This window comes from Dromaius novaehollandiae, chromosome 1 (genome assembly GCF_036370855.1).
Source record: "Dromaius novaehollandiae isolate bDroNov1 chromosome 1, bDroNov1.hap1, whole genome shotgun sequence".
In the NCBI taxonomy this organism is placed as follows: domain Eukaryota; kingdom Metazoa; phylum Chordata; class Aves; order Casuariiformes; family Dromaiidae; genus Dromaius; species Dromaius novaehollandiae.
The window spans coordinates 102,511,243-102,524,608 of record NC_088098.1 but is presented as its reverse complement, the minus strand read 5'-3'; the positions used below and the strand labels follow the sequence as shown (position 1 = coordinate 102,524,608).

The 13,366-nt window shown below is 42.2% G+C and overlaps 1 protein-coding gene and 2 long non-coding RNA genes across 6 annotated transcripts in view; 1 reads left to right on the top strand and 2 right to left on the bottom strand.

Annotated features, from left to right (window-relative positions):
• MPZL1 (myelin protein zero like 1) overlaps window positions 1-13,366 on the top strand; it is a 46,988-nt gene that overhangs the window by 683 nt on the left and 32,939 nt on the right. The window lies entirely within an intron of this gene.
• LOC112996389 (uncharacterized) lies at window positions 5,569-11,784 on the bottom strand. Of its 2 annotated transcripts, XR_010392133.1 has the most exons (4): window positions 10,912-11,784; window positions 9,759-9,902; window positions 8,907-9,039; window positions 5,569-5,664 (listed from the first exon to the last, which is right to left on the bottom strand). It is a non-coding gene; the product is annotated as an uncharacterized LOC112996389 (long non-coding RNA). The 2 variants fall into 2 exon arrangements; XR_010392132.1 differs by having other exon boundaries at window positions 9,759-11,737.
• Window positions 7,323-8,900, bottom strand: LOC135330250 (uncharacterized). Its single transcript, XR_010392135.1, has 2 exons — window positions 7,757-8,900; window positions 7,323-7,395 (listed from the first exon to the last, which is right to left on the bottom strand). It is a non-coding gene; the product is annotated as an uncharacterized LOC135330250 (long non-coding RNA).

Sequence of the window (13,366 nt, the reverse complement as noted above, 5' to 3'; positions counted from 1 at the left end):
CTTTCCTGCTTGCAATCGCTGGATTACTAAAACAAAAGTAGTTTCGAGAATCGGGTGCAATTTTGCCCAGGCCATCCAAGGAAGTAGCTCAGTTAAAAATCACCTCCTCCCCTTGTTTTACTACTGGGTCTTCAACTAGTCCCATGTACATTACCTCCTGGCTGGAGGAGTCTGCTTATTCTCTTTTTAGATCAAAAGCAAAATGTCTAATGTGTGTTTGAGAACATGAATGCACTGTAGTGCTTAGACATGTTACATTTCATGTATTTGTTACAAAGAATAGAAAGTTCAGTCATTCCACCAAAGTGTGAGGGAAGATGTACCTCAAGTACACAATAGGCTGGAACTGAAATTTGCTATAGGGCAAAGCTGTGCCACATACGCTACTCCTCTGGAGATGCCAATTTTGCCAACACCTGGTGTGCAACATATGCTGGGTATGATGTGTGGCATCATCTCAGTAGAGTTTGCGAATATATTTCTTTTGCATGTGGTTGTTGGTTGTGAGGTCATGAGATGCTAGTCTCCTTTGTCAGGGAAAGGCAACGCAACATGGAGGTGACCTGTTAATGGGGAAGCTGGAGTTATGGTAAACAACTTTAACAAAACAAAACAACCCCCCCCCCCCCCAAGCACCCTTAATCTGGTCAGTGGTGAAGTCTTTGGGTGGAGGAGTAATTACATCAGCTGGAATTAAGTGATAAAGACTCTTATAAATGGAGAGTAAGTACAAGGCTGCCAGGCTAACAAAGTACAGGCCAGCAAAGCCTGCTGACTCCCCCCCACACCCTTCTTACATGTACACATGTAACAAGCAGAGGGGTATCAGCATGTTAAGTAGTTCAAGTGTCTGTTACTGTATTAAACTCACCTGCGTATTTCAGTTGCTGCTTGAAATGCATCATATATATAACACTGTAAGTCAGGGTTACAGTGTTCTTTCTGTGTGTGTGCCAGGCTTAGTTGGAATTGCTATATTCACACAGTCAAAAGCTGTTAGCTCATCTGAACTGAGTCCACTGATGCTGCAGGTAGACAGGCTTCCTTGCCTGCAGCACAACATGGCTTCTGCAGAGAGAAGAGGCAATAAGGTGGACAAACTCTTAACTCCATTAGTTGGATTGAGGGTGGGACTACTGCTCAGGCTGCCTGGGTTGCGGCACCAAGAAGTTCTTAAAGTAGTTGAAAAGAGTGTAGCTTGATAAAATGTAATTTGGCATCAACTTGTTAAATGGGTACATTTTTCTAACCTGATTCATCCAGCAGTCCTCTAGCTGTAGATAAGTAATGATGTGTATGACCCTTTTACCCTTTTGCTCCCTGTATGAATTGCAATTGAGTGAGAAATGAATTAAGCAGTGCTTCCAGTGTCCATCTGTGGACTAGTTTTTATCATCTTGACTGATAACAGTAGGCCATGAATGTCTTGTACACAATACAGGATACCTTCTGTCTAGATGAAAGACCAAAGAAATGAAACCTAGTTTTACCAGGTAGATGTCTTGTGTGTGTGGTTTGGTTTTTTTTACTTAAAAGTTTTGGGTTTTTTTTTTTTTTTTGAATAACACTTAATGACTTCACATTTTGTTAGGATGGTGCTATACTGGTTATCATGGAGTCCTCTGTCTAAAGCTTATTATCAACACCTATGGTGGGAGCTTTCAGTGTGGTTTAATATGTGATGTGGTTTGATCACATATGGCAAACCTGGCTCTTTATACCACCTACTTGTAATAATTGATAAATTAACAAAGTATCCAGTAGTTGTCAACTGTTTTTTCTTTCCTGTATCCCAGGAATATGTCTTATGTAAGAGTAAGCAGTTGCAGGAGAGGATAGGAACTTCGGAGCTGGCTTCGCTGCTGGAGAAGTTTGGGGAATATAATTTCAAGCAATGATTTATCTCTGAACACCAGTTATTTGCGAGAGCAAGTGTTTACTCGGAATAGGGTTTAGCAGTACCCTGTACCATAGCACAAATGCTACACGTTCTTTTGGCTGCTTTTTGAGGCAGGGTTGACATCAGTATTGTTTGCTGTCTGAAATCAGTTGAAAGCTGACCCCTCAGTCAGGTGACTTCCCCCAGTCCCACTGTTCTTCTGTCTCTCTTACTTTTAAAGTGGCAGAATCATTCTGCTACTTGTTCTAAATAAGCCTTTTTTTTTTTTCATAGAGGATGTTTATATCAAATAAGTCATATCTTGTTCCCCTTTGCTACTGTTTCTTTTAGTCCCTGTGTTTTTGTTTAACTGTTATTGAGTTAGTAGTTTCTAGTTCGTGCTGCTGCTAGGTTTTGGCTTAAAGTGATGCAAGGAAAACAGGAAGGCTGATTGTTCTCATGAACTTTTATTTTCAGTCCTACAGAAAGAGATGCTTTGCAGCACACTTACTGATGCTTTGTACACATAATTTTAAGGGGTCTTGCCCCGAAACATTAGTCGCTCCATCCCTTTAGTTGTTTAAGATCAAATTAAGATTCTGATCTTAAGTACGGGTTAAACTCTGGGCAGCGCAGCAGTTGCATGGGTGGTGCCTGGTGGCACTTTCCTAAATATTTTGACTTCACAAGGCCAGGGTGAATCAGGGCAGGTGTAATCGAGGTGGATGAAACAGCCAGTGCTGCTGCTGCTGATTGTCTTCAATTGGCTGTTTGCTATTGGTTATATAAAGAAGTTACTGAGATCTAATGCACTCAAGTGCAATGATGGTGGACAAGGCTCCCTCTTGGTAATAAATTCTACAAAGCTATATATACAGCAGGATTTCTTTAAATCTAAATAGTTAATTATGTTGCAGTTTTCTCATAGAGAGTGGTCCTATAAGATTGCTTGACTTTTTCAGTGTGGAAGGTGATGAGATGATAGCTGCATGGAAATGCTACATACCCTGCTGTTTGATAACATTCAGCGTAGGTGTGAGTGAAGGGAATGCCCTACTTGGAGAGAATGCTGCCCTTAGTACCTGTGGAAGTGGGCTCCTGTGTAAATTGGGGAAGTAATGTAGACTGTGCTGCAAGGGAGACCATACACTTCCAGAAGGAGCAGCATTCATGGGAAGAGCCATCTGAAGCAGCTACTAGCCACTTGTTCCTAATGTTGCTCAGCCATGCTTGTGCAAATGCGTTGTACAGTAGACTGGGTTAGGGAGTTGATCTGGTTTAAAAGAAAACAACAGAAAAAGGCTGTTTTGAACATGGATTAGTTCCAAGTCCTATTCATCATGTTGTATCATAAGTGAGCATGGGAGCTATTTAAATTGGCAGCACCACTGACAAAATTTCTCATGAAACCGTGCTTTGGAATACATAGCATGGGCTTTTTCTTCTGGTTTTGTGGTTGTACTACTGCAGGTCTTAGCTAGTTATGAGCTTAGTGGTTTGCTACCAAGTTTGGTTAGCAAGTGAGTGGAAGGCTACTGTGAGGAAGGTTCCAGAGCTGGCTGCAAGTATTCAGAATTTTCTCAGGCAGTAAGGGATATAGTTTTTGAAGAGCTTTAGATTTGCTTTTGCTGCTGAAAGAAAGAAAAGTCTCCAGTCACTTGAGAACCAATTGGCCCTATGACCGAGTAGACTGCTAGTTGGGAAGGCCAGTCATTTGAATGGCTTCATTTCAGCTGTCTTTCTCCTCTTTGTTCTGTTAAGGCACGGAATTTTATTTAATGGGTTTTAATCAGGTCCCTCTGTACGCAGGAAAAAAAATGTTTGCATTTCAGAGTGGAGGAAATGCCAATACTTGGTGAGAGTTGGGCATGATGTTGGGTCAGGAATGCTGACTGACTGCGTGGCTGGTATTGAAATGGGTTGTCACTGTGTTGGTCTTAACTTTGAATTGATTACTTAAAAAACCTGTGCCTGGTTGATGTGTAGCCTTTTGTGCTGTATCGTCCTGTATAATCTGCACCTAATGCACATCCTAAATTCTGCTGCCTAGTTTATTATGGAAATTTGTAGCTTCCACAGTGCCAATGCTAGATTTAGGCTGCGCACCATCAGCAGCTGGCAGCGTGACTGATGCTTTTAATACCATTTCACTTGAACTAGTAACACTAACCAGTGCTGAACTAGAGGGAAACTTTTCTTCCAGGCAGAGACATGTGTGTCTCAATTATCTCCGCCATGAATTTTTGCTCATCTCCAACTACTGATCCTTGATATTCTCACTACTTTAGTACACATTGTGACAGATGCAGTTTTAGTGGGTCGCCATAATAACTCTAGGAAATGTTTGTGATGATTGGATGCCTTCGTCAATATCTCTGCCACATATGGAACATATGTAGTCGGCTTCCCTCAGTTCTTCAGTTAAGCAAGCTTAATGACATCCTTTTTGGGAGACTTGCTGTGTTTCAAGGAGACTCTTTTAATGCGTCCTGTGTATCTTCTGTGTAGCCCTTCTTTAATCTTGGGCATAGGGACAAATGCCAGAAAATAGGAATTATCTGCTGTCTTTGTTAATGACTGTGTTTGTACAGCAGGATTTGAGATAAAACAGTGGCTATCAAACATTTCAGTTACTCTTTGCGCTTTGAATGGGCTTGCACTTTGAATGGGAATGGACTTGTTATCTGGGGTTTGTAACTGTTTTGGTTTGATTGTGTGAACAGGAACTGTTTATCTTTTTGAATGCTTGTGAACTTATTTGGTCATGGAAGGAAAAAACTCTTAAGGGCTGTTGAACAGAAAAATACTGTCTGATGTGGAAGGTACCTGAGTTGCTGATTGGTGTCCCAGTCTCCAGCACAGGCAGGAAAGTATTGCTCTCTGAACCCTGAGGAAAAATTACTAGAATGGTTTAAGATGTTATCAGCTTCTGGACTAAATAAGCATCTGCCCAAACCTGACATGGTTGATTCTGTAGTTGGAGCATCAAACAATGGAACAATAATGCTTATTCTTGCTGTACCTTTGTTTGTGGATCTCAGCTCCTTTACAAGTATCTTGATTTCATGTTTTCCAGGTCGAGTGTGTGATCACCAGGTAAATGATGTCCTCAGGATAGAACAAGAAATCCATGGCCTAGATTGGAAGGGAGCTGAGGCTTTCTTGGCTGCTGTTTCTCATGCTGGTCCTTCATTTCTGGTTAAATGTATTGACCTGAGAAGTAAATCTCAGCATAAACTATTCTGATGACTTTTAGAAGAATCATGAGCAGCTTTGCCTAATGTGGAGGAGACTATTGGAAAACCTGACTTAGTAGCATGGGAGCAGAGAGTGACACTAGAGCTTAGTGACTCTGAAGATTTGTCTTTCAGTTCTGACAAAAGTAGATGCACAGAGATATACAGGGATACATAGATGTTATGGACAGCTTTACCACAGCCTACCTAAGACTTCTCAGTGAAACTGATTTCCTTTCACTTGACGTGACAAAATGCTGCTTATTCTCATCCTTGAGTCAGGCAGAGCTTAGCTGAATGTGCAAAGAAGCTAGCACAAAGACTGTTGTGCTAGCAGTTTGCTCTTCAGAATTTGTCTCTACTTGGGGGAAGAACAGTCTCAGCATTGAGGAGGCAGGAGGAGGAAGGTGTTTGTAGACTAGATGTCAACAGTTTTTCTTTCTGCTGGTTTTGGCTAGGGCAAACAATGTTACCAGACCCTCTGTGTTGGAGGGTGACTTCTGCGGAGCCTGCTTAACCGGTGACATCAAGCTCTCAGAGGTACTGCAGCTGACGAGGTGGCAGAGCAGAGTTTGCAGGACAACGTTCAAGATGCATAAACAAAAAAAAAGGAACAAAAACAAAAAACGAGTGATGGCAGGATGAAAGTGGCAGATTATGCCAAAGTAAAAGTGAACATAATGGATTCTGGAATAAACACACATATTCTCCATCTCTCCCCAGTTACTTCTCTGTCCTTCCTCCCAGAGTCTCACTGGTGAGAAAGAGGAAGGAGCAACTCTTAACGGAGGACAACTTCTTCAAAATCCAAATTCTCTAGCTATTCCCATTTAACCCAACCAGCCTAAAACCTCACAACCCACATATGCCTTTCTTGGCTGAGGCTTCAGACTCAACAGTGGACAGCAATTATTTGCTAACAATATATAAGCTAAATAGTCCCAGGCTTTTACCACTGCTGCAGTTGCAGTAAACACTTCCTAGAGCCACCAGCTCTTCCATATCACAAAGGCACTTCCTACCAAACTCCACATTAGGTCCCTTGGTTTTGGCTAGGGCAAAATGTCAAAATAATTTTGCCCCCCTTACAATGGACACCAGTCTCTGGAATGATTACTTTAAGAGTCACAAGTGATATGTAAGCTACATGCCTCAATACAGCTACCTGCATATCTAATGGGACAAATCTTGTCTGAGAACTCAGGAAACTGCCTTGTGGTGAGAATACCCCTGAAAGAGGCTACCGGTTTTCATTCTCTGCTTGCCTTTTTCCACCCGCCTGGAGCAGCACTGAAAAGACCTGGAGGGGCAGAAAGATGAATACCAGAGAGCTAAGCATATGAGCACATGCCCTTAAACTTATTTTCAGTAGCCTCTGGGCAATGCAGTAACCTCTCTCTAAATGCTGGCTCTACCTCCTCTTACCCAAGCACCCAGGAAAGAAAACCATCCACTTCCTTGACAGTAAACACAGGAGTTTCCTTTGCTACCACAACCCCCCAGACCCCTGAGCGCCCTTTTCTCCCAACCTTTGTGGACAGACAGTGTACAAACCAGGTACAGGAACAAACAAATGAGGACATTGACATTAAGCAGACCACCTCCTCACAGGGCAATCATTTTTTACTCTTTGGATAAGTCTAACCATGGAAGATTTAGCTCCTCATACATGCAGCAGCAAAAAAAGTACTGCAGACCCATCCACCATAGCAAGGGGCTTGAACTCTGCCTCAGAGATGGAGCAGCTAACCATGAATTGTTTGCTCTTTCACAAAATTCCTAAGATCTACACTATCAAAAGGTCATAATTCAGGTTTAAGCAGCTAATTCACTGAGACCATTCCAATCACCAGTTTTCAAACTCCAGAGCAGTCTGAGCCAGAGGAACATGTATGGGAAATTTCCTTTTATTCTGGCAAGGAAAGGACTCTGAATTTCCTGTGCTCTAGTCCATGCACTGGCGAGTTCACTGTTGGAAGAGATGGAGGGACACCATCTGGGATAAGGAGCAATCCCTCCCCAGTTACACACGAGACAATGAAACCCAAACACCCAGTGAAATGCATCATCCCTTTGCCAACAGATTCCAGCACAAATTACAATGAAGTTATGTTAGCACAAAGCTAGCTGGTTAGTCAGCAAGGGAAGAGGAAACGTGTACACATACACACAGGTATTAACAGCAACCACCAACTTGATTAGTTACCATGGTGTCTAGCGGGACTGGAAGAGAAGACCCAGCCCTGTTACATTCCCAATCTGGCGTCTATATCAGGATCTCTGTAAGGAGAGGAAGGTAAGCAGGATCCGATCCCAGTACACCAAGGCAGAAAGAAAAAAAAACACCAAAGTCAGAGCATGAACAGAGACTGTGGCCATGCAAGGGTTCCAGACACCTCCCAGTGCCCCCGCCCACTTCAGTTCAAGGGGGAATTGTTATCTACAAAGTAAGTGCATCTCATCACCACCACTACACACTGGGTTAGTGTTGTGTAGAAGGAAGTCCATAAGTTTAAGGGGTCACAGCACATCTGGTTTCTCTTAACATGTCATGCACAGTTGGCATAGTCAGTGAAAGCAGTGTTAAAACTTCAGAGATTACTTTCCTGGGAGAGTAGTTAAATCTACTACAAGAACTTACAGTGCATGAACTACTGCTCCGGGTTCAGCTCCAGCATGTGTCCTTCAGCAGGAAGGCACTGGAAAGCAGGTCACTCAGAAGCAAGGCATGCAGACCTCGTCACACACATCATTGGTGTGTGACACTGCAAGTTTCTTTTCAGTTCTTAGGGGAAGCACACACGCAAAAAGGAAAACCCAGGCTTTCCATACAGTTTTCAGAGCACACAGCCACCTTCACTACAATCAGCCCTACCACTGGGCAATGGCCAACTCAATTTCTCTAAGCTCTCCAACTGGCCAAAGGACAGGGCAAAGTTCAATTTAGAAATCCCCATGAGTTTATTTTTGTAAAGTCAAAGAACATGCAAGGAGTAGGAATGTTTTGGGAGGAAAGAACAGGAAAAAATTATAAATCTTGCTTTTGTTTCTAAGATTACAAACACAACAATTTTCACTCTTTCTCACAGAAGCAAATGAGCAGCTAATTAGAAGGCAAAAAGAGTGCCACCACCAGCAACACCAAGTTCCAGCACCATGGGACTCAACTCTGCCTTTGTTAGTTCTTGTAGCCTTCTCATATACCTACTGAAGGCTCTGTGCTTCATTTTAGAGACATCCTCCTAACAAGAAAAACCTTGCAGGGATGGTAACAGTTAACTAAAAAACAGACTGAATGAGAATGGATGCAGAGTGGCTATTCCTTCCTGCATTGTAAGAGTGGTGACGAATGGGGCTGGCAAGTATATTCCAGGCTCAGAAGCAAGACACTGGCAACTGAAAATCCAGTCTTAATCTCAGCAGAACAATTCCTTAAAACTGCACATGTGGTGCTTTTTTTTGGATGGAGGGGGAAGGGGGGGCAGGAGGGAAAGGGAAATAGCAGGGCTAGGAGATCTCAGATTAAATGCTCTTAGAGCATACAAGCTTGTGGCTGGGAAACAACTCCACCATTTAGTGATTTTGAGGTGCAACTCATGATCAGTAGATCTCTTCAAGCACAGTACAAAGATAACCATTCCAGGCAGCTGACCAGTCTTCCACGTGGCTGCGTCCTATCCCTAACCATGATTGCTAAGACTTGGCTGAAACAATTCCTACCCCCTCTAGCCCTCCCACTGATCCTACCAGTGTTCCTCACATCATTCAGGGTGAGGAGGGAAATCTCTTACCCAGAGTAACGTTTTTTAGAGTTGTTCTTTCTCACGACAAGACACACGACAATAGAGATGAGCGGTGAGACACCTGTAACCGTACCGATGACTATCCCTGCCACCATGGCAATGGGGAACGCTGGCAGGCTGTCTGGGGAGAGAAGGGAAAAAACATTCAACTCTTCTGCAATCCCTGATTAACAGAACTGCAAACCACAAATGCTCTTGACCTCGGATTCTTTTAGAGCAGGAGCCACTAATGTAATGTCTAGGAATGAAAACATGCAGCCTAAATGGTAGCGATAGCAAGCAGCCAGCAGAATAATGAATGAACTGAGCACGCATCAAGAGTGCTCTTTAAGTCACTGTCCTCCAGAAGAAAGTTTATATTTGACTAAGAATTTTGATTGACATGTCAAAGAACACAAGTGATAGTGATGACCACCCTATCTCATATTGCATCTGAGAAACAAAATTACATTCATCTGTGCAATTCCCAGTGAGGTCAATAGGAAAACAGAGGCACACTTGAAAGCAGATCTGAACTTAATGTATCAGTAACCAACTGAGTAAGAGCACTGAGAGCTGAGTGTTCTTTGGGTAGCATGCAGACAGCCCAGTTACTACCCATGATTACTCTAACAACATTTATACGTGCTTCTGGTGTCTCAGAAATACATCTCTATACATTTTTCCACAGTCATTCCTGCCCTTCTTAAATCAGGATCATTGTAAGCTATTAGAGATATGCTTACAGGAAGACAATATTGCTTTACTCATGTTTTCCCCAGTACACTTTTTAGGGGAGCGGAGACCAAGCAAAAGCAGCCAGGAATAAAGCCAACCAGAGAATGAGTACAAATGACTTACAAGATGAAGAACACACAGACTGCTATTATAGCCTTTCCCAGTATCAAAACAGTAACAAAGTTGTGTGGGTTTTTTTCATCGTAATTAACACAAAACGTCTTAGGCTGGAGGCCTTCTCACAAGACTCCATGTTACACTAAATACCTGCATCAAATACAAGTGAATCAGTGTAAGATGCAACAGATAAAATGCCATACATAGAGAATCTTTCTCAGGTGCTTATGTCCAACCATGCTCACACAAAGCATTCCCAGCTAGTTCACACTCTGCAGATCAAACTTATTTTCAGATACTTATATAGTAGCAGCAGCACAACACAGTATGCTGAAATAGGGGCATCATACTAACAAAACAAGGCTTACATTTATCACTGTTTATTTTGACTTTAATAACTTTCAGGAGAAGGGCTACCTGATCTCTAGCCCTTTCAGTGATCATGTCATCAATCCACTGAATATCACATCAATAGCTTTCCTGGCACTCCAGTGTTTGAGGCCAATTCATAACAACGTGGCAATCCAAAGTCTTAGAAATGAAAGATGAAGTCATGAGTGCCACAATTTAGAGGAAGGCATCCCTTCTTTACAGAACCTTTGGGACAGCCCAGAGACCCATCTGCTATTAAGGAGAAGAGTCCAAGAAATGGTAATACTTTTCAGGTACAGAAGACAGAGATTGTGTTTGAGCCACATAGGGAAATAAAGAGATTTCTTTTGGGGCATGTGAGAAGTAAGAGTTCCTTAGTTCTTGCGTTTGTCACCTTTCCAGGTGCAGAAATAAATGGCTATAAAAGCATCCATCATGTAAATTTCTGTTAGCAGACCACCTATTGCCTTGCACACAAGGAAAAAGCCAAACACACACTTTCAAAGCAAAAATTTAAGTGGCAGTCCAAAACTACAGTGCTGAGCATCCTTTGAAAGAGTAATACTAAAAAAAGATGGATTAACTGACACCACCTACTATGCTAGATTTGTCATTTCTTTGACTGGGTATATTTTTTTTGTTGTCAGGGTTTTTTTTTTAGTAAAGAGAGAAATTATGCTTTTTACAGAGTTTTAAAAAAGGTACAAAATGAACCTGTTTACATATAAAACCAGTGTGGCTTTACTGCCTCTCAGAACAGACTTTGACAGACTACAGAGAAGCTCACTTGTTCAGTTTTCTGATTCATGACAGCATAGCTTAGCTGAAGAACTGTGCTTTCCCCGCTTTGTCAGTTTTTCTTTCTGCTGGCTGCTGACCGAGCTTAGAGGTGGAAGGGTGCTGCAGGACTGTGGCTGTGTGTTACTGAAGACAGGAAGCTCCCCTTCCTTCAGCAGTCTGAGTTACTTGAGGAGTATGGCAGCTTCGGGAGCTGTTGCAGCAGCAGCAAAACCGCGTTCTGGTGATTGAGAGTGAAATAAAACCGTTCTGCCCCCTTTGAAACAGCAGAATTTAATGTAGGCTGCTTGGAGAAGCCTTGGGCTGCCTCTGATAGAACTTAGATGTCAAGATTGGTCAGTATGACTTTGTTCAGTCATCTCTTTCATAGCTGATGCTGCTCTGTGTCATATATGATGTACAGGAACACATATACATGTGTGCATATATATTTCTATCTATACACACATAAGGCTTCAGAGAGGATAATGCCGTGGTGGATTTCTGGTGTGGAGATGGTCAGACAGTCTGTTCTTTGATCCGCTGGCTCAGGCGGCTTCTTCATGCTTGCAGGTTCTCCTTGTAAACTGCAACATGGTTTGTTAGTGGGGTGGAATGGCTTGCCCAGACTTCACTTCCACATTAAGGCTAAAGGATGTCAATGGATTTTTCATGTGGCAATCTAACCCAACACGTGGATGCTCTAACAGACGTTCTTGGAGTTTCAGAGGGGTGACTTGGGCACATCTGCTGCTGGCTATTGAGACCATCAAAACTAAGATTGCTCCAACAGGTGCATTATCAACCACGTAGGAATGATGGGCCATAGGGACATAAGTGCCTATAACTGCATTAGGGGGCTATAACATTTTGCTGGTTTTTCTCAAATGCTGTGGGTCGTGTGGATGGGTGGTGGGAGTGTTACTGCTGTCCTTTCCTGCTGGTTGTATGGGGAAATGTTTTGGCGGGAGAAAAACTGTACTAGCATGCCAATCAGTTCATGAGAGAGATGTCAACAGTGGATTTGGATGTTTCACAATGCATTTGCCATTGTGAGAGTACTTTCTGTACATAAGGAATGTACTGCTTCACAAGCATCTTTCCTTTTTGTGTCTTATGACCCCTAGTCACTGGAAGTCCCACATTCTCCTTTCTCCTGCAGTTTCCCTAGGAGTCCATAAGCTGCAGGGAATGTACGAGTATACTGACCTTCTGTGTGGGGGTCTTTTTGTTTTTGGTTTTTTTAATGTATTTCTTTCCATTTTCGCCTTTTCTGTGGCTCTATCATCAACTTCTTTTCTTTGCAGTCTGGCTCCTGTCAATGCAGGAGGCCGTTACAAAGACTCAGGCAGGCTGTTCCAGGTATCTTTCTTTCTCATCAGAGCTTTGGATTATTTCCTGATCTTTCATCCATAAGACACTTTATACATAAAAGCTGTCAATTACTGTATTGGCAGGCGTCTTTAAGATGGGTGAGGCAAATAGTTTGTTTTAATTAGTAAACTGATGACTAACCCTTTCAAGAGGAAGAGGAGGTTTCTCTTTTTCAGAGGATGGAAACTGTAGCAGCCATAAGCATCCAGAATTTAGTGATCTGATGGAAGTTTCTTCTTAGGTTGTGTTTGTGTTTGTAGAAAAAAGTAATTAGAATATTTTTGTTGGATCCAAGATCTCAGTGGAGGCTATGGTCAACAAAGAGCTTTTAATTAGCTATACATTAATTAGCATAAACCTTTGATGCCAAAGAAGGATTTACTTGTGATGTGCTACTCAACCCCATTTTTGACCTATGTCTAGGACAGTGGGGGCTGTATTTATATATACAAAAATGTAAAATGAAAACAATTCTTCCCCCAAAGATTTTTACTAACCAGGATGAAACAAGTAGAAGCAACCAGGGGATACAAGTAAATAGTGAAAGAACACTAACTTTGGTGGTCAGTGACATTCAAGCTCTGGAAGCTAGGTGCTATTGGATTTATACAGATGCCATTGCAATATGTTTTGAAGGCATTTTAAGCTTAAGGAAGTGAAATAACTTTGCACTGTCTGACCAGATCCTTCTACCAAGAGACAGTGTCTAGGAGAAGGTACTAAGATGTTGGTTTGAAAAGTCTAATCATGTTGATGTTATAGCATGATTTAGGGCAAGAGTCTCTTAATAGTGAGATGCATGGATGACTCCTTGAATGTTTGGTGGTGTTTAAACAACTGTGTGGCATGTGTGTGTGAATCTCTATGACCTTGATAAATGAACTCACCTGGCCTTGTCACTTATTTGTGGACAGAGGACCCTAATTTTTGTATTGTTGTGTTTAATCAACCATATAGTTTTGAATGTAACTGATCAGTGATTGTGGACAAGAGGAGGTATCCAGGCTTTGAGCTGTTAGGCATTCACATACACTATCTCTTCTGTACATATTAAGTTGCCAGCACAGGTGATTTGGTGAGTCTTGGCTGAC